Raw genomic sequence first — 22554 nt, 5'->3', positions numbered from 1 at the left:
ACATCCTTGAAAATACAATCTTGTACAAATGTGCCATGAGATACCAGGCTTTGTACTAGATGCTATACATTTGGGAAGAAAATAAATCAAGGAATTAAGTTGCTGATACTCTACTTGGGATAAAAATCATAAAAATAAATAACAGTCATATGAGGTAGTGTGTTTATTCTATTCAGTGTAGTTTTGCCAAGAAACTTGGCTCATCTACACCTTGAAGTTAGCACTTTGGTCCTTCTTTGTTTCTTCCTTTCTTTCTTTTTTTTGGCCATACAGTCTGGCATGAGGAATCTTAGTTCCCCAACCAGGGATCGAACCCATGATTCCTGCATTGGGAGCATGGAGTTTTAACCACTGGACTGCCAGGGACATCCCTGGTCCCTCTACTTAATGTACACATAAAGAGGCAAGGTGATGGGTATGATGAATTCACTCAGGAAACACAGGTTCAATTCTAGGACCTATCTTAATGGTATCTCTGGGCTTCAGAGTTCTCTGTAGTGTGTGGGTAAAATGAGACCATTACTAAATTCTCATCCATCCTGGGTTGATGGATCTTCAGTGGCTTCAGCATAGCATGATAATGAAGAGCCCAGGCTTGGGGACAGAAAGATATGGGATTGTAAACCATTAAAACAATACCTATAAGTCATGTGCTAGGAAAAGTGCTTTTCTTTTCTAAGTCTCGATTTCAGCAATTGTAAGGTGTGAATGATAACATTTTTCTATAGTGTATATGCTTCATCTATCCTACTCCCTAGTCTTAACAAAAGATCACAGAATGGTTGAAATATACAGGAGACTATGGAGGGGAGGCAAAAATCATTTATCCTTTAAAATGGCGTGTTCAGTGTGTGGTCTAGAGTAGATTAAGGTCTTTGAGACACTCGTGGCGATTTCATGAGGTCAGAATGTGTCTATAATAATAGTCATGCTTTGGCCTCTGTCTCTCTCCTGTGCTCACCCGTGAGAGTGGAGTTTTCCAAAGGCACCATGATGTGTGTAGTATTGTGGCTCCATGGCTAATGAACGATGTGCACATGTGTACTATTTAGTTGTAAAAATTAGTTGTAGGAACTTGCCTGGTGGTCCAGTGACCAAGACTCCACTCTCCCAATGCAGTGGGCCTGGGTTTGATCCCTAGTCAGGGAGCTAGATCCCACATGCTGCAGCTGAAAGACCCTGCATGCTACAGCTGAGACCCAGCAGAAATAAACAAAAGCATTTAAAAAATTAGTCATGACTTCTGGTCGGTAAATATTGTGAGATATAGCCAGTAACATTTTTTTTTTTTAATAAATAAAAGCTTTTTGATCTCTTCAATTATTTTCAAGTGTAAAAATAAGTGTAAAGAAGCCCTAAGACAAAATTGTTTAAGAACTGTGGCCTTAGGAAGGCATTTATTTTCTCAATTACTTTGAGATATGGTAACAGCAAAAAGTATTCCTCTATCATAGATATCATGTTGATAAAATAGTTTGTCAGTAGCAAAATGTAGGTTGGATATTGAAAGAAATAGCACATATAACATGTTTTGTAGGATCCCTGATACAGTATAGGGAGTAAGAACTCAGTAAATGTTGGTCATTGTTAAGGGAAGAAGGAAAATGAAGTTAGCCCCAGTGGAAATAGATCAGCATTATAAGTGACATTTCTAGGGTCTCATCAAAGAAGGTTGCCTTCTCAAAAGACAGCATTATGTCAGGACAGATCGAGACTTGCCTTTTGCTAAATCCTGGGTATTGTTACTCATTCAGAGAGGCCTATGAGCAGGAAGAGGGAATTAAGTGTATCACAAAGATGAAGGAGGTCCGCGGGGGGGGAGGCATCCAGGTACTTTCAGAGAGTGACGCCTCAGTCTAAGGACCAAACCTGATGTACCCTCAGGACCAGCCCTGCCTCCAGAACCAAGTGGATTAACAGAGCATGAACCATCAGGATTTAAACTATACTGCCATATGACCCAGCAATCCCACTTCTGGGCATACATACTGAGGAAACCAGATCTGAAAGAGACACATGCAACCCAATGTTCATCGCAGCACTGTTTATAATAGCCAGGACATGGAAGCAACCTAGATGCCCATCAGCAGACGAATGGATAAGGAAGCTGTGGTACATATACACCATGGAATATTACTCAGCCATTAAAAAGAATTCATTTGAATCAGTTCTAATGAGATGGATGAAACTGGAGCCCATTATACAGAGTGAAGTAAGCCAGAAAGATAAAGCCCAATATAGTATACTAACGCATATATATGGAAGTTAGAAAGATGGTAACAATAACCCTATGTGCAAAACAGAAAAAGAGACACAGATGTACAGAACAGAGTTTTGGACTCTGTGGGAGAAGGCGAGGGTGGGATGTTTAGAGAGAACAGCATCAAAACATGTATATTATCAAGGGTGAAACAGATCACCAGCCCAGGTTGGATGCATGAGACAAGTGCTCAGGGCTGGTGCACTGGGAAGACCCAGAGGGATGGGATGGAGAGGGAGGTGGGAGGGGGGATCGGGATGGGGAATACATGTAAATCCATGGCTGATTCATGTCAATGTATGGCAAAAACCACTACAATATTGTAAAGTAATTAGCTTCCAACTAATAAAAATAAATGGAAAAAAAATAAACTACACATCAAACTCTCACTGCTCTCACTCTATGGGTTTTAAGCCAATTTTATTTAGATTATTTTATTCAATTTTAGAAACACTGCCATAAAATATGCTGACTGAGATGACGCTGATGATAATGACAACAATTGTAATGGCTAACAAACACATGAAAAGATGCTCAACATCACTCATCAAAGAAATGCAAATCAAACCCACAATGAGGTACCATCTCACACCTGTCACAATGGCTGCTATCCAAAAGTCTTCAAACAATAAATGCTGGAGAGGGTGTGGAGAAAAGGGAACCTTCTTATACTGTTGGTGGGAATGCAAACTAGTATAGCCACTATGGAGGACAGTGTGGAGATTCCTTAAAAAACTGGAAATAAAACTGCCATTGACCCAGCAAAGGAGAAAAGGAAAGATATTCCCGTTTGAATGCAGAGTTCCAAAGAATAGCAAGGAGAGATAAGGAAACCTTTCTCAGCGATCAATGCAAAGAAATAGAGGAAAACAATAGAATGGGAAAGACTAGAGATCTCTTCAAAAAATTAGAGATACCAAGGGAACATTTCATGCAAAGATGGGCTCAATAAGGGACAGAAATGGTATGGAACTGAGAGAAGCCGAAGATATTAAGAAGAGATGGCAAGAATACACAGAAGAACTATACAAAAATGATCTTCATGACCCAGATAATTATGATGATGTGATCACTCACCTAGAGCCAGACATCCTGGAATCTGAAGTCAAGTGGGCCTTAGGAAGCATCACTATGAACAAAGCTAGTGGAGGTGATGGAATTCCAGTTGAGCTATTTCAAATCCTGAAAGATGATGCTGTGAAAGTGCTGCACTCAATATGTCAGCAAATTTGGAGAACTCAGCAGTGGCCACAGGACTGGAAAAGGTCAGTTTTCATTCCAATCCCAAAGAAAGGCAATGTCAAAGAATGCTCAAACAACCGCACAACTGCACTCATCTCACAGACTAGTAAAGTAATGCTCAAAATTCTCCAAGCCAGGCTTCAGCAATACGTGAACTGTGAACTCCCAGATGTTCAAGCTGGGTTTTAGAAAAGGCAGAGGAACCAGAGATCAAATTGTTGACATCTGCTGGATAATCAAAAAAGCAAGAGAATTCCAGAAAAACATCTATTTCTGCTTTACTGACTATGCCAAAGCCTTTGACTGTGTGGATCACAGTAAACTGGAAAATTCTGAAAGAGATGGGAATACTAGACCACCTGACCTGCCTCTTGAGAAATCTGTATGCAGGTCAGGTAGCAACAGTTAGAACTGGACATGGAACAACAGACTGGTTCCAAATAGGAAAAGGAGTACATCAAGGCTGTATATTGTCACCCTGCTTATTTAACTTATATGCAGAGTACATCATGAGAAACGCTGGGCTGGATGAAACACAAGTTGGAATCAAGATTTCCAGGAGAAATATCAATAACCTCGGATATGCAGATGATACCACCCTTTTGACAGAAAGTGAAGAACTAAAGAGCCTCTTGATGAAAGTGAAAAGGGAGAGTGAAAAAGTTGGCTTAAATCTCAACATTCAGAAAACTAAGATCATGGCATCTGGTCTCATCACTTCATGGCAAATAGATGGGGAAACAGTGGAAACAGTGAGAGACTTTATTTTGGGGGGGCTCCAAAATCACTGCCAGTGGTGACTGAAGTCATGAAATTAAAAGACGCTTACTCCTTGGAAGGAAAGTTATGACCAACCTAAACAGCAGAGAGCAGAGCCATTATTTTGCCAACAAAGGTCCGTCTAGTCAAGGCTATGGTTTTTCCAGTAGTCATGTATGGATGTGTAATTTGGACTATAAAGAAAGCTGAGCACCGACGAATTGATGCTTTTGAACTGTGGTGTTGGAGAAGTCTTAAGAGTCCCTTGGACTGCAAGGAGATCCAACCAGTCCATCCTAAAGGAAATCAGTCCTGGATCTTCATTGAAAAAACTGATGCTGAAGCTGAAACTCCAATACTTTGGCCGCCTGATGCAAAGAGCTGACTCATTTGAAAAGACCCTGATGCTGGGAAAGATTGAGGGCAGGAGAACAGGGGATGACAGAGGATGAGATGGTTGGATGGCATCATGGACTCAATGGACATGAGTTTGGGTAGGCTTCAGGAGTTGGTGTTGGACAGGGAGGCCTGGCGTGCTGCAGCTCATGAGGTCACAAAGAGTCGGACACAACTGAGTGACTGAGCTGAATTGAACTGATGACTCAGCAATCCCACTGCTGGGCATACACACTAATGAAACCAGAATTGAAAGAGACACGTGTACCCCAATGTTCATCACAGCATTGTTTATAATAGCCAGGACATTGAAGCAACCTAGATGTCCATCGGCAGACGAATGGATAAGAAAGCTGTGGTACCTATACACAATGGAGTATTACTCAGTGATTAAAAAGAATACATTTGAATCAGTTTTAATGAGGTGGATAAACCTGGAGCCTACTATACAGAGTGAAGTAAGTCAGAATGAAAAACACCATTACGGTGTACTAACACATATATGTGGAATTTAGAAAGATGGTAACGATGACCCTATATATGAGACAGCAAAAGAGACACAGATGTATAGAACAGTCTTTTGGACTCTGTGGGAGACGGCAAGGGTAGGATGATTTGAGAGAATAGCATTGAAACATGTATATTATCATATGTGAAATAGATCGCTAGTCCAGGTTCGATGCATGAGACAGGGTGTTCAGGGCTGGTGCATTGGGATGACCCTGAGGGATGGGATGCAGAGGGAGGTGGGAGGGAGGTTCAGGATGGGGAACACATGTACACCCATGGCTGATTCATGTCAATGTGTGGCAAAACCCACTATAATACTGTAAAGCTTCCAATAATACTGTAAAGCTTCCAATTAAATAATAGCTTCCAATAAAATAAATAAATTAAAAGAAAAAACTAAGTTAAAAAAAAAAGACAATTGTAACAACAACAATTGTTCCATCGTTTCTTGAGCTTACTTTCCTTAAATTTTGACACAGTATTTTGAATGGAGTCACCCATGTACTTTATAAAACTTCCCTGTGGTTGGGGATATTATCTGCATTGTACAAATGAGAAAATCATATAGCTATTGCATGTCTCTAAGCTTTAAGGACTTCACAAGTAGTACTTGATGGAGCCAAACTATAAACATACTGCCCTAACCATTGTATCACACTATAGGGTCTTTGGTAAACATTTTATTTTTCACTGTAATTTAATGTATTCACATTCTTGTTAAGCAGGTGTCTTCCATGGATTGGCTAATGCTTGTCTGTGCTGAAGCACTGTTCTCTTAAGGAATGTGCTGAAAGAATAAAGTTTCCATTCCCACCAGGCTGAGGACAAAACCCTAAATCTCAGTGAACCCAGCAGGATGAATTATATTTTGGAAATTTTAGTCATAAAACTGAAGCCCTTGACAGATAAGGATAATTTTGACCTCCGGATTTTGTTTCATTTCTGCTAGTAATAGGAATCGTTACCTTTCTATTTTTATAATATGTATTTTGTAAACTGATTATTTTTTGCAACATTGAAGACTCAAAACAACTACATGAAAATAAGCCAGAGTGGGCTGTATCATCCTGCATTTCAGATGATGTAGCCCAAAGTTAGTAAGCTTGAGCTGTTGTTTTCTCAAGATCATTCTGCTAGACAGTGCGAGGTCCTTCCATAACCCTAAGATTTTCCATGAATTTGTAATTAGCATGTGCTTTACTAATATTCACTTTGCAGGAACAGATATACACCAGATCGACTCTGGTAATACAATCTATGATGATGGTAATGATAATAGTACCTACTGGTTACTCTGTGTATTACCATCAATTAATTTTTTTTTAATTGGAGTATAATCGTTTTACAATGTTGTCTGAGTTTCGGCTGTACAACAGCGTGAGTCATCTATATGTACACGTATGTCCCTTCCCTCCCACTCCCCCACATCACACTCCTCTAGGTCATCAGAGGGCACCCAGGTGAGTCTGTGTGCTATCAGTTTTATGGAGTAGCTATTTTACCTAGGAACTGTATGAACACTCACACACCCTTACAAATCAGGCAGTAGTCATCTTGGTAAACACCTTTCAAGGGAGCAAGATGCCTGCTGCTTTGCTCCTTACGGAGGAGCACGCATCTCTCATCCGTCTGCGGATCATCTTCTCCAAAGCGCATAAATGCTTTCCTAGAGCTGTGTATGCTTGCGGCTCAAAAGTCTGATCTTGTATTTAATGTGCTAGGATAATGTTGGCCTGAAGCTCCTTTTCATACCATAAGTAACTTGCACAGAGAAAAGGCGATTAACTTTCTTTAGTACAATGAATATTGAGATAACAAAATGTTAGATAAATAGGTTACATTATCTCTATTTTATAAAATTGGTGTATCTATAGAGGTAATTTTCCTCTAGGTCACTGAACAAGCACTTTCTGGAAATCAAATGTCCACCACATCTGTCTTGCTACATCAATAGACTATATCCAGATTTACAGCACATGGACTACTTGAAAATATCTAGATTGATTCTGGATATATTCTGGATATAGAATATCTCTCCTCTCTCTGTCTAACTCCTTTCTCTCCTCCCATGGAATCAGCTTTGGGTTTCTCAAAGGAAGGCAGCTAATTTTAAAAGTTTGTATCAGTCTATTGCTGAAGTACTGGGTGAAGCTAGATGTGAATTTCAGATCTTGTTACACATTTACAAACAATAAAGTTACTTCCTTTCTTGTCTTAGTTAAAGCCTAGAAGGCAGGAAACAGTAGAACTTTCCTGTATTAATGTGAGAGCATTTTTAAACAATTGCATACCTATAACAACTGAGGCCCAAACATCTGGCAGCAGAAATGAAAATTAAATCAACTGACATTTACACTTACACTGCTGAGCAACAGATGTGGGGGAAAGGCTGGATGACTATCTCAACTAATTTTGATTAATTCCAGGAGAAATAAACCTTAATTGTCCATTTATTAAGTCTTCCAAATCATGGGTCTAATGACAGTAATCTTATCTGAAGGTTGGGTGCCAACTGAAGTGTCAGATTGCATCATTTGAAGTTTATACCTTTCTTTGTTCCCTAATTCTTGGACAGCTTCATTCCTTTTTCCTGAAAAATTTGTTTTGTTTCTCATATCTATTTGAGATTTAGGCATTCAATTTAAGCACTTGATTTAAACAACAATATCCTCTTTAAAAACCACATTATTTCTGCATTCTTATATCTGCATTACTCACCAAGGTAGGAAGGGTCATAGTTCTACTGGAAATTTTATTTGAAGAATCCAATAGAATAATGATGATTTTCTCTTAATTTATCTGGCTTATAGCTCTTTACACGTATTTCATTAATCTTTGCAACATTTCTGTGTGGTATGTAAAGGGCAAGTATTATTAGACCCATTTTTCAAGTGTAGAAAAAAGATAAAATGAGATAGAAAATCATTTTCCTAGGACAGCAATAAGAGCCTTGACCAAACCACCTCATATTTGTAGTTGCAGTGTTGCTTTGAAAACTTGATAGATTCACCTGGAAATTATTTCTTAAACTTGTGAGATGAGTTATTAGTGTGCGTGTATATATATCTATATTTATATTCTGAGGGTAAGAGGAAAGGGAATTGTTTTAACTCATTAAAGTCAGTATTGGAGGGACTTTCCTGGTCGTCCAGTTTTTAGTAACCCTCCATGCAGTGCAATGGATGCAGGTTCGATCCTTGGTTGAGGAACTAAGATCCCACATGCTTCAGAGCAACTGAGCCTATTTGATACAAATGGAGTCTGTGAACCACATGAAAGATCCCACAGGATGCAATAAGATATGACACAGCCTAATGAATGAATAAATAAATACTTAAAAAAAATAAGGATTGGAGTTGAGATCTATCCTGAGGGCTTTTTCTATAGACCTGCATAATTAGAAACATCTCACAAAGTAAAGAGTTTGTTTCCTCTACTCACAGAACTATGCATTAAATCTGCAAGAAAGAACTATAAGACAGAGCTGCTAAATAAACTATGAGAAACCTAACAAACTTTTTTATCGTAGGCATTGGCATATCCCAACAGTCTGTACCATTCTAGGCTGTGATAGTTTAGGAGTGAATACAATTTGGACTTAATGCATATTAGAGGGTGTCTAAAATTCAGAACCAGGCAGATCCATCTCCACTGACCCTGAATATGGCCCTAAAGTAAATGGCTTGAGGAAATTGTATCGCCAAGACTACAGGTTGGAGGGGGTTTGAAGTGTGTCCACAGCGCATTGGAAATCAAAGAAGTCTGACTAAAAGAACTGTGGATAACTTGACTTGATAACAGTAGATTGAGCAACAGCTCTTTTTTAGAAAGGCTATCTTGAAGATATGACTTAAACATTGGAGGAAATAAGGTGACTGACAGTGAAAGGAATCAAGATGTGAAATCCCTTAAAGATTCATTGACTTTAAATAACTTTGCCTATGTTACACATAATTTTTAAAAACCCTTTATGCATTTTATAAGAAAAATAAAGCCTTGGAGAACTGAGAACTCATGTAGATTAGTCAGTCTCTTGGTCTATATCATGCCACCCATTTCCTTCACCCTAAATGTGTCAGTTTGCTGTACTTTTCCTCTCAAAAGCTCATGACACATGAAGACAGAGAATCTTTGGTATACTTTGTTCAGTGTTGAGAGAAAATGGAATGTACAGCAACATTAATCTGACAGTTTATGGACACGTATAATGGTTATTATGCTGCGTTACTAATTAGATGTGAATGGTTAGCGATTCATGTAGATGGTAGTAATTAGTCTTACTTTTCCAAAGATAAACAGCACATTTGGAGCCATCTGTGGGGAAACGCAGGGAAAATGTAGAAGTTGGGTAGCACTCTTTGGTCTGAATCTAAAATCCATCCTTTTTTCAATGGACAGCTTGTGATCTCGTTTCAGAGCTCTTTCCCACTTCTGTCATCAAAGAAGGAGTTCTGGGCAGATAGCTTTTTGTTTGAATTCTGTCTAGGGCACATGTGGGTTGTGTGATTATGGGAAAGTACCCCCCACGCCCCAATGTTTCTGAGCTTCAGTTTCCTTCCTTGGAACCGTGAATGATAATATTCACATTGTGGGAATGTAGAGAAGGCACCTGGTTAGCAGCTAGCATCATGCCTGGCACATTGAAACTGACAACTAGTTATATTAGAGGTATTCATTCATTTGATTATTACAGTGTATTGTTCACCCTAAATTATCTATCTTTTAATTTCCAGGGGCTAGCAGAAGCTAGAATATGATGCTCTAAGATATTACTTACCATTATTAATGAGAGTCTACTTTGCTCCAGTAGCTATTTGGTTTATTGTTACAGATATAACTTTATTTATCATTTCACTTCTGAGGATTCTACAAAATATACAGAATCCGAATCTATTATTTAACAGCTTTGAAGCATTTTCTAGCTATGCCTCCCTACTTATTTAGCAAAAAGGATTAAAAAACAACTACCCCTCCCCCTGAAATCCCTAAACTATCCACTAATGTGGAATTTTACTATTTTATGGAAGTTAAGTCCTAGACATAAAAATGGTAAATGATTTTCTATGCTGTCAGTTATGCATTCAGATAACATTTGGTTCTTTCAGCAACTTCCACAGAATTGAAGTCTAGAAGATAAATAGGCAGAAAATCCAGTCAGGGACAATCAGAGATTTCCCTTTCAACTCTAGCTCCCTGTAGTATTATTTTACAGCTAACGTGTACTCTGTCAACTAGGAGTCTGTGCCTTGGGATGCATATCGAAGGATCGATGAGGGGGCTGAGGGGGAGGAGAACAAGGGCATGCAGACTCTGCAGTCCTGAAGCCAGAACATCCCGGGTGGTGTGTCCAAGGTTCCTGTTATGAGCTTAGTGTCTGGAGAGTAATATGGTCAGAACTGCCTGAGGGAATTATAGTATCTATTCTGACCCTGGTATGTGTGTCTGCAGTTCAGACACTCCCTGTTGTAAATAGCTGGAAACCAGACCTGGCCCACAGGAGCTGGACTAACAGATGAAGAAAGACTGGACAAGTCAGCACCGTGCTTGTGAACGTAGGCTCTGGAAGGATTCAGACCAGAAGGATCTTTCCTGTCTCCCTTTAAGTGCTGTGGAAGTTCAAATCTTAGGTGCACTCCTTATAAGATGTGTGATCCGGGGCAACGTGTGTAATACCCCCGACTCAGCAGGAAGTGGGCACCCACGTGTCCTCACTCTCACTAGAAACTGTATTTTCATGGGACGTACATACTTGTTCAGCAAAAGGACTAAGGCACCACTTCTTTAGCTTTTGTCTGCCTTTGACTTAACTGGAGATCTTGTAAAACTGAAGATTTGCATTCTCTTAAGTCTACAGCACAGATGCTGCATTTCTAATATGCTGGCAGATGATTTTGAGGATACTGGTTAGTGGAGTAAATGTGAATAGCAAGGTTCTAGTTAGTATCTGCTTAATAGTTATCACAAAACAAAATTCTAGTCCAGTGTTTCTCAGAGTTCAGCATGTATCACATCCAGCTGGAGGGCTTACTGAAGCACAGATTACTTGGCCCCTCCCTCAGGGTTTCTGCATCATGGGGTCTGAATTAGCGCCTGGGAATCTGCATATGTAACAAATTTCCAAGTGATAATCATACTGCATTGTGGACTGTAAATTGAAAAGCATCGACTTGGACTAGTTCCTCCCTTATCAGAAAACTTCTGTTAACAGTTTGGAAAACCGTATTTGGCTTTTCAGCTTTAGGTAGATGATGATCATCAGGAAGTTGTTATTTACTTATTTATTTAATATATTAATTTATTACCTGTAATATATTTTCATGCAATTGTAAAAAATGTATATGTGGAAAGTTCCTTTACACCCTTTGTACAGCCTCTTCTAATGGTAACATCTTGTAAAACTGTAGTAAATCACAATCAGGATACTGACATCCATACAATCTGTCCAAACGAATTCAGATAGCCTCAGTTTTGCTTGTCGTCTGTGTGTGAGGGAATGAGAGAGAGAGGTTAGCTCTATGCAGTTCTGTCACATGTCATTTCTTGCATAATCATCACAGCTAATACATACATGAGCTAATACATCTCACTCACCATAAGAATCTCTCCTGTGTCCTTTTATAATCACTCTTTTACTTAAAACTAGAACATTTCTTTTAAACATTTTGCAAGATTCTAACAAATCAATTTATAATCCACTTCATTAAAAAACAGAGCTGCACTCTCAAACCTCTTCATGATGAGCCCTTCTTGACCCTAGGAATCTAGCAAAACTGCTGTGGTTGAAACTCTTAAGATTTTTATTAATAACAGAGAGGATCCGGGAGACCGTCCTGTCCTTAAAATCTTCACAGAGATTTTTCTCTCTGAAAGCTCCCATGAGGAACTTCAGATCATTCTGAGATATTACTAACAAAGGGTTCTGTTGTCCCAATCTGTATTTGATCTGTGGGCTGATGTGTTTCTTAATTTGAGTATTGTTTTTCTCTGGAGAAGCTGCAAATGAAAAAGTTTTATTTTCACACCCAACCAGTTTTGATGGAAAATTTACTTCAGCTAATTTCTCTTCATTCACATTTTATTTAGTCAACGAAAAGAAGTGATGTGGCATCTTAAAAATTCTGCCTCTGCCTGGAATCTCTTAATTGGATCATCAAATTCAGTAGATATGAATACATTTCCTTTTCTTCTGCAGGTGATATGGTCAAAAGTTTAGCCACTACATAGAAGGGTCTCCTTTCTTCCAACTTCCCGTAATACTCTCCCTATTTTCTTTACTCTAAGACTTTGTCAACAGCCCCCTCACATCCTTTAGTCTCTCGACACTCTCCCTGGGGCCCTTCAGGCTTTCACCAAGTCTCCCCAATTTATCTAGTTGCTGTCTGCCAACTGGTCCTCAACCCAATGCCACAGGTTTTAAGTTTTCATTACAGTAGCACCTTATATCCAAACACTAAAATCTGTTACAAAACAAACTACTCCAGAAGTTAATGGCATAAAGAAAGCCACAGTGAATATTTTACTCACAAATCTGAAATGTGAGCAGTCCTTGTCAGGGTCAGCTTGTCTCTGCAGAATGTAATACCAGCAAGATAGCTTGAACATAGCTGACCATCCAAATCTAAGACAGTTTACTCATATGGAGCCCACATTGGTTGGTAACAGCCTAACAGGCAGCTTGGGTTCTCTATTGACTAGTGTCTGTGTTTCAACAGTGAGTATCCCAACAAAGATGGGAAGTGGATGTTGCTAGCTCTGTAAACAAGTCTAGAAATTGCTACAATGTCACTTTGTTTATATATACTATTGATTAGTAATAGAATACAGAACATAAACCTCCACCTTGCAATGAGATGCATGTCAAGAATTTTGGGGCCATGTTTTAAAATTACCACACTAACTTGGTTAATTACCACACAAACTAATACTTTCGGTTCCTACAAAAGTAGTATGTTACAAAAGACAGTTAAAATAATCTGAAACTACTTTTAAAGTCTTAAATAATACTATTAATACCATTAAAATCTTTAATGTTAAATACTTCCTAAATACTCTTAGAGTTGTTTAAGCCCTAAAACTTTAGAACATATTAAAAGCTGAGAACGTCCATGTAGTTTCCCTGCTACTTCATAAAACCTGTTAGGTATGTTGGTTGTGGTGCTGGATCTTTGGATTAAATGAAGTCCTTGTTTTAAGACAGATCTTTATAATCTAGCCAGTTATGTGGCCTTGGCATTGTTTCTTGTATCCACAAAGCCTTTTAAAAATTTTCTATAAATAAATAATATTAATAGTATATCTCTTCCAAGGAAACTATGCTTCCCTGTGGCTCAGCTGGTAAAGAATCTGCCTGCAATGCAGGAGACCTGGGTTCAATCCCTGGGTTGGGAAGATCTACTGGAGAAGGGAAAGGCTACCCACTCCAGTATTCTGGCCTGGAGAATCCCATGGATTGTATAGTCCACGGGGTCACAAAAAGTCAGACACAACTGAGCAACTTTCACTTTTCCAAGGAAACTATAAGGATTTTATATTTGAACAGAACTCAGTTTGAGACCCTACACTGTAATCCAGAAATGTTAGGAGTTCTGAGTTTATCATTTATAAGTAGTATCAAGGCCTTTTTAAAATAAAACAGTTAAAAAATAAAATAAAACAGTTTAAATGAGGAATTACTTCTTTAGAATACTGCTATTACATATATATGTATGGCTGAGTCCCTTTACTGTTCATCTGAAACTATCACAACATTGTTAACTGGCTATACTGGCTATACCCCATAAATTTACTTTTTAATTAAAAAAAAAAAAAGAAAGCTTCCGAGGGACTTCCCTGGCCGTCCAGTGGTTAAGACTCTGTCTTCCAATGCAGGGAGTAAGGTTTAGTCCTGATCAGGAACCAAGATCCCACATGATTCAGGTGTGGCCAAAATTTCAATAAATACAACTTTGAAAGCTAAAAAGAAAAAAAAAAAAGAAATGCCAATTATCAATAACGGTGGCTATAATTTTTTGGACCTCCCTGATTGTACAAACCCAGACAGTGTGTTAAAAAGCAGAGACATCACTTCTCCGACCAAGGTCCATCTAGTCAAAGCTGTGGTTTTTCCAGTGGTCATGTATGGGTATGAGGGTTGGACCATAAAGAAGGCTGAGCACCGAAGAGTGGATGCTTTTGAACTGTGGTGCTGGAGAAGACTCTTGAGAGTCCCTTGGACTGCATGGAGGTCAAACCAGTCAATCCTAATGGAAATCAACCCTTAACATTAATTGAAAGGACTGGTGCTGAAGCTGAAGTTCCAATACTTTGGACACGATTTGGACGATATTGGGATGCGAATAGCTAACTCATTAGAAAAGACCCTGATGCTGGGAAATACTGAGGGTGCTGAGCCCCTGCCCTACGGAGCCAGTGCTCTGAGCGCCCATGCTCTGCAACAGGAGAGGCCACCGCAATAGCCTGCACACCGCAACTACAGAGAAGGCCCACATCCAGAAACAAAGACCCAGCACAAATAAATAAATAATCTAAGGAATGTAATGTATGGCTATGGTTTTAAACTTGAGGAAACTGTTTCAGGATAAAATGATACAAAAACTATATTATTCCAAAACTACATAGATGTCTTATAACTACACTATTTTGTCAAAACCCTTATTACTCATCACTTCTTCCCTCGTAATGTGCATGCGATCCTACCTCTGAACCTTTTCTCATTATATTTTTTCTTTCTTTAAACATCCTGTCATTTCCCTTCATTTCCAGTTACTACTTTTCTTTCAAGGTTCGGATCAAATGTTACCTTCTTTTGGAAAGTATATATTTTCCTGCAACTACATGGGAGTTCAGAGAAGGCCGTGATGATCTAAGTTATAATTATAGTTATTTGTGCATGTGCCTTCTATTCCCTCCCAGACTAATGTCTTCAAGGGCAGAGACTACATTTTACACTTTTCTATAAACCTCATAGCTTACAGCATACAAAGTATCACATCATGATTGGCAAATATTCATTCAATGAGCAAATAATCTTAATGGCTACTTTTTGGATACAATTACAGGGTTTTTAAGCACACGCTTATAATATGCTAAACACTTTAGAAAGGGAAAAATAATCTAACCTACCAAAATATGGAGGAAAAAAAGGGCACAAAATTCTCACAAATATTCTGAGGTGGGAATGTATCAGAAGAGAGATTTCCTAAGGAAATATCCTCCAAGAATACAGCAATTGGTTGTACATTTTAAAGTTAATAACCCAAACCTAATTCTTTTTTAAAACCTAAAGGAAGTTTGTCTTTAAGTTATCTCAGTCTCAGTTATCAAGAAAACAATATTGCTTAATTCTTTTTGCAGTCTGTCAAGTCTATCACTATTATGTGCAAGTCTATCACTACCCCTAAGAAAATAATCTTGCCTGCTAACCATCTAGAAATGCATGATTGGATACTTCTAGTCAGTGGCTGTGCTCTCCCTTTAGAATCTTTGCAACAGCTGTTTCTTCTGCCTAGAGTCTGCATCTTCCTACCGTGGTCATGAGTAACTCCATCTTTAAGTCTTCGCTCAAATAAGCCTGACCCTTGCCACCACCACTGCCATATCTTCCATAGTCCACTTTGTTTTTATTAGCATTTAATTCTTTCTTACACGCTAGATAATTTAGTTATTATCGTGTATACTGTTCATGAATTCTTCTCCGTGGATAGAATGTCTCATGCTGTAAATTGATACCACCTCCACAGCTACAGAGTATCTGATGATCGTTAAGTCTTCAATAAATGTTTACTGAATGAATGAATGATTGATTGAATAAATGAATGATGGGACAACATGTGGAACTAGTACTAGACTGTTAACATTTATCTTGGCTTAAAGAGCATTGGCTAATACCTAATTCCACTGGATAATTAACTGGTAGTATAACAACATGCTTCGTTTCCATAGACATCTTCAAATATTTGCGCTGGAAAGTTCACCAAAACTCCGCGCAATACAATTACCTTTTTGTTTTCATAAAGTGTAATGTGAGGCATGGAGAGAGGAAATGTGTATCCTGCTGCATGCAAACAACTAAACGACGTTATTAATCCTAGGTTGACCCCGCATTCTGGTCTATGTTCTTATCACCCCACTCTTAACGCAACTGCCCTCTAAACCGACTTTTTACTCTTCTTATTCACTATGTTAATTCAGTGCGTCCATTTGGACCCTGTAGTATATTGAGATGCTTAAAACATGATTGGACATTCTTTAACCTCAGAGATACAAGCATCATGTTTCCTTTAAGCCAATTTTTTTTTAATCCCTCACACTGATTTTTTGTTTGTTTTGTTTGTTTTTAATGGAGAGAAGGCGGAGGGTATCTATGGCAAATTATTTCACCCCATATACACTTCTAGAGGAAAATCTTCTCTGCTAGTATATGGCTTTGTAACTCTATTTCTGTAGTGTCTGTATCAAGCTAATATTTAAGGCAAATATCGTATAACTGCAAGAGATTTGGATGTGCTTTGGGATGAGGCATTCATTAATTCCAAACCCTGTATCATATCAGTGTCTTTTAATTGCTTGACTCAAGGATATGAGATAGCTTATACCTTTCTTTTGTCATCTGTATAATGGATACTAAAACTAACTGCATAATAAACCCGAAACTGAACACATATCATTATTAGCTTCCTTTTTTTCACATCCCTGCCTTTGCCTTCATTTTCTATATTACTCTGAGACTATATTCATTGTTATTCATATGATGAAATGATTAGTTTTAATTGTCTTAATACATTAGGCAATTAATTCTTTTTAGTCTTGAGCAAATTCCAACACTATCCTGAGACAAAATTATAATGAAGGTTTATGTGCAAGAAATGAAAAGTTATAGAATCTTTTTATTCTCAAATAGTTATGAAAAATCACCTAGATAGGCAATACTTGAAATAATAAAATTCTGAGTTGCTCTTGTGCACTCAGTTAGAAGTAAATATGGATCTTTGGATGAGAAACTACAGCGTGGAACTCATTAGCAGAGTTTTTGTTTGTTTGTGTTTTTCAGTAGAGAATTCTGGGAGCAGTATCATCACCAGTCAGATAGTAAGATGTTAGAGGGGGGAAATCCTCAAATTCTGTATAAACAAATCAGAGTCAACTTGTAGTGCTGTGAATGCATGACCTGTAATTTCAATGGAGGAACCAGATGAGTTGGAAAATTATCACAGCAATTCGTAATACAGTTTCACTGAGTCAACTCTGGAGATAACTTTTACTAAATAAATTCAAAATAAATAGCTAACATAAATAAGTTAACATGAGTCAGAATAAAAAAGCAATGTTTGCTTTGATTTAAAGATTAGAGCAGATATTAAACCTACCCATCCACCATCTGGTACTCTGCTTGCCTTTCCCACAGCCTCATTCTATGATCATGTACTTGCAGTGGTCAGAAACTCACTACCTTGGGGGACTGATGAGTTTTTCTCTTGAGCAGCTGTGTTGGAAAACACTTTAATCCTAGAGTGAGCCACAATGTGCCTCAAGGTATAAACAAGTCTTAGTCTCTCCCCCTTTAGCCTAGACTATGAAGTGTCTAGAAAAAATTGTTTACATGACATGGTTTCAGTTCCCCTGGAAAAATGACTGAGGAGAAAAATGCACTTGTAGAATTAGGCATGGAGGTGAGAAGACCTCAGAGGAAGTTGAGTCAGTAAGGCGGTAATTAGAAAGTTTGGAGCAAATTACAACACAGGACAAAAACATGGCCTAACCTAAAATTCTGCAGTTTGCTTAGTATTTTCGACTGAGTGACTTTCATTTTGGCCTCCCCTGGTAGCTCAGCTGGTAAAGAATCTGGTTGCAATGCAGGAGACCTGGGTTTGATCCCTGGGTTGGGAAGATCCCCTGGAGAAGGGAACAGCTACTCACTCCAGTATTCTGGCCTGGAGAATTCCATGGACTGTTTAGTCCATGGGGTTGCAAAGAGTTGGACACAACTTTGCGGCTTTCACTTTCATATATAATTTCATTCAGTCCTCTCAATAACCCTCAGATAGGTATTATCTTGACTTTAGGGTGACCTCTTATGTACTAGTTATCGTTCTATATGCTGAATACAACAGCGAACCAAAAAGTACTATCCAGGTGGAATTTGCACTGTTAGTGATAACCAGGGTTTGCCAAATGATAATACCCGCTGACCAGTTGGCTTAACCCTGATGCTGGGAAAAACTGGAGGCAGGAGGAGAAGGGGATGACAGAGGATGAGATAGTTGGTGTCATCACCAACTTAATGGACATGAGTCTGAGCAAACTCTGGGAAATGGTGATGGACAAGGAAGCCTGGCGTGCTGCAGTCCCTGGGGTTGCAGAGTCAGATACGACTTAGTGACTGAACAACAACAAGAACAAAGTTGCCTTCAAGTCTAAATTTCTATTGCCAGATGCTAGGACGTGTTTGTTGTTGTGGTTGTTTTTCCTAGAACCAAATCTTCACTAGAATACATAAAAATAAAACATTAATGTTCTCTTCTGAACCTTTATAAAATTCATGGTATAGACAGAGTCAGATTTTTAAATGAAGGAGGGATTTTCTCACTATGGTTCTTATCATACTGAACGTGATCAAAGTTCTGAAATCCAGGAATTTCCTGGTGTCCAGTGGTTAAGAATCCACCTGCCAATGCAGGGGACACTGGTTCGATCCCTGGTCAAGGAAGAGCCACATGCTTCAGAGCAACCAAGCCCATGTGCCATAACTACTGAAGCCCACATGTTCTAGAACCCATGCTCTGCAACAAGAGAAACCACCTCAATGAGAAGCCTGCAAACTGCAATTAGAGAGTAGCCCCCATTCGTCACAGCTAGAAAAAGTCCTTACACAGTGATGACCCAGCACAGCCAAAACTAAATAAATAACTCTGAAGTCCTTTTTTGATTATTTTTTCCTAATAAAAGTTTCTGGGCTCCAATTGGGGCATCCTCCATGGCACCAGTGGTAAGGAACTCACCTGCCAATGCAGGAGTCATAAGAGAGAGGGGTTCAATCCTTGAGTCAGGAAGATTCCCCTGGAGGAGGGCATGGCAAGCCACTCCGGCATTCTTGCGGAGAATCCCCATGGACAGAGGAGCCTGACAGTCTACAGTCCATGAGGTTGCAAAGAGTCGGACCTGACTGAAGCAACTTACCACATACATATGCACAGGCTCCGGTCAAACACATCGAGTCAAATTTTACCAAATGTTCTGAAATCCATGAGAATTTGAGAAAAACTGCCTGTTTTTATTTTAGATGTTTCAAATGAAGTGAATTTACTACCCTCTTTTAGTATTTGTCGGTTACGACTTGAATAGCCAGAATTCAATAAAATCATTTGTTCCCTGCATAAAAGAAAATTAAAAAGAAAATCACATTCCCTCAGGACCCCCCGCCCCCTGCCAATAGGCTGTACCCTCTTCAGAACATCAATCGGCAGCAGTACCGAAGGACGCACTTGACCTTGGACCTTTGGAAGCCGTTAACTTTGTGATCATCTCTGGTGGCCAGCAGGCCTCTGCTGAGAGTAGATAGAGTTTTCCAGGAATCATCGAGAAAAATGAGTCAGTCTCATTTCATTTCCATATTGAGGATGAATGCTCAGGGTCAAATTATTAGATTTTTAATTAAAGAAAGGAGAGAATCGATTGTTCAGATAAGAAAATAGAGAAAGGAGGTTAACACATCTATAAACTTGATATTGCAGTGCTGTATATATACGTACCAAGTGAAAAGTTGAGTACCAACATTTGTAGTTTTTATTTTACCTGGTTTTATTTTAGTTCATACACTTCATCTATACCTGAGAGTCTCCACCCCTACCCTCATTTATGTGTGAATATAATAACACACGTTTTTGTTTGTGTGTCTTTTCTATTTGGTATCTCCTGTCCTAAAAGAGTATCTGGCACCCAGTAAGTATAAGGCCAATATTTGTTGATTGAATCTAGAAAAGAATGGTACTGATGGACTTATCTGAAAGGCAGGAATAGAGACACAGATGTAGAGAATGAACCTGCAGACACGGTGGGGGAAGGAGAGGGTGGGATGCAGCACTGACATATATATACACTGCCGTGTGTAAATGGAACGCTAGTGGGGAGCTACCGCGGAGCGGGGGAGCTCAGCTTGGGGTTCTGTGATAATCTAGGGGGTGTGTGGGCGGGGGGCGGGGGAGGCTCAGGGGGAGGGGAGATATGTATAGATTTAGCTGAGTCACTTTGTTGTATAGCAGAAACCAACGTGACATTATTAAGCAATGATCCTCGGATTACAGGTATTTTTTTTTTTTAAATGAGAAAAGAACAGAAGTTTAAAATTACAATTATTACTTGTTAAATGTTTATGAGAGGAAATAATCATATTATTTTAGCTGTAGAGTTATATAGAGATAAAAGCACAGTGCCTGAATGTAAGCGTTCCATAAACAGCAGTTTCTTAAGATGATGATGGCACTCTGATGTACCTGGTATAGATTATTCTGGAGTAGGCATTGGGTTTCCAAGTAGGATTTCACTATCAATTTGATTGTACCAAGTAAGACTTTAATATAGAGAATACTCAAAGCTTGGACCCCAAGCATACAGTTTTCCATGTCACCTAATGGAGCTCAGAAAGAAGTCAACTAAAGTGGTTCATTCTCCACTGATGGTTCCAGTATCTTGATGGAGAAAAGAGATCTCAAAATGATTAATGTTATAGAGGAATGTGCCCACATATGGGCATAAGTTACTCTTTACACAAATGACTTTAATCAAAGATCCACTCCAATAGGGCTAGGCCATGTCAGGAACAGAACCACAAGCAAGTAGATTATTTACACCAGCAAAAGTGCAGGTGCCAACAACAGAACTTAGCATTTTGCTGGCAATGGTTGTCTCTTGCATCCTTTTTTTTTCCCTCGTGTGTTATGGAAAAATTACTTTTCATTTTTGTCTTTGACCTTACGTTTTAGAAAGTATTTTGGTAGCACACAGGACTTTGTGCCATTCTCCATAAATTTAGCTCAAAAAAACAAACAAAAAACGGACAATTCCAGTTGTTTTTCTTTTTCACCATTATTTGCGATTATTTTCCTAACAACATTGAAGATTTCAATACTGGCCTGTGTTTTCTCTCTTGCAATGTTTGGAAGTAAGCTTGACGCTTGGAGTCCCTGTCAGCATCTCTGCTGCTCTACGTTGCAAATTTGCATGATAGATTTACTGGGTCCAGGAAGAGTTTATTAACCTTCCTCTTACAGAGTAAGTAGTTTTAAAGTTTTTACATCTAGCACTGAACTTTTACCTATAACAAGAAACAGAGAGGGAAGGAGGGAGAGAAAGATTGGTTTACAGAAATTCTGAGATGCTCAACACCATTGTATGCAGGTGTTCTGCACTGCCTCTCCAAATACAGTTATAAAAAACACAGCATGCTTCCTATTACTTATTGATTCACATATTTCACCCAATATATCTTTTTAAGTTTTATTAAAAGATTAAATGATCTCTGTGTCTAGTTGCCTTTCTAATATATATTGATAGATGATTTTGTGGCTATAAAGGCAGCCGGAGGAAGTATCGATACATGGATGTAATTATGCATGTCTATGTTTACATTCACATATATTCAAACCATTTAATGTTAACATCTGGAAATAAATCAACATCATCTATTTTATTATCATGTACTTGACAGTGAGGTGGTGGGGCACTGCAGTCATTCTACCACCTCTGTTAATCATTTACCTTGAATTATGTATTTGTTTTTGTAACTCAGTATGTTTTATATATCTTGGTCCACTGTCAAAATAAATGCATAATTTATTGTGACCAAAGCACAGACTGAGGAAAAGAATCTCAGGAGACTGTTCTGGCTTTGTAGTCAAAGCATTAACCAAAGATAACACAATCTTAATTCCCATACCTGAATCCTTCAGAACACTAACTCATGGACGATTAGGGTCGTTTTATAGGGATATTCTGTCCATTGTTCCACAAGTATGGGGAGATTTACAGTTTGATTTTCTTGGGGAAACAATGAACATATTATACCACAATGGGATGGGAGAAAAGTATGTATTTTTCTTTTGTCTCTGATGGTAGCTTATATCTGACTAATTTTCAGCACTGAGAATAACTGCAAAATTAGAGGAAAAGAAGGTATTCAAAGGCAATCAGTACTTAAGCCAAACTACCAGAAAGAAAGGAAACAAACTGAAGTGATTCAATTTAGCACTGCCTGTTTCCTTTCGGGCTTTAACTGATTCAACTCACAGGGCATAGAAACCATATAGAAATCAGTGACTTGGACTTTACAAGTGTCTCATGGGACTGTGGAGACAATTGTAGTTCGGGGCTACCAAAGTGTCCAGAAATGGAGA

The 22554-nt window shown here is 38.7% G+C and overlaps 1 protein-coding gene and 1 non-coding gene across 2 annotated transcripts in view; both read left to right on the top strand.

Moving 5' to 3' along the window:
• The window catches only part of CDH8 (cadherin 8), a 390981-nt gene that overhangs the window by 277959 nt on the left and 90468 nt on the right, over positions 1-22554 (top strand). The gene's annotated exons all lie outside the window — the stretch shown is intronic.
• On the top strand, positions 8523-8651 carry LOC122692978. Its single transcript, XR_006340785.1, has one exon. It is a non-coding gene; the product is annotated as a small nucleolar RNA SNORA18 (small nucleolar RNA).

This window comes from Cervus elaphus, chromosome 4 (assembly GCF_910594005.1).
Source record: "Cervus elaphus chromosome 4, mCerEla1.1, whole genome shotgun sequence".
NCBI lineage: Eukaryota > Metazoa > Chordata > Mammalia > Artiodactyla > Cervidae > Cervus > Cervus elaphus.
Note: the sequence above shows the minus strand (reverse complement) of the source record. Positions and strands in the feature narration are given on the sequence as shown.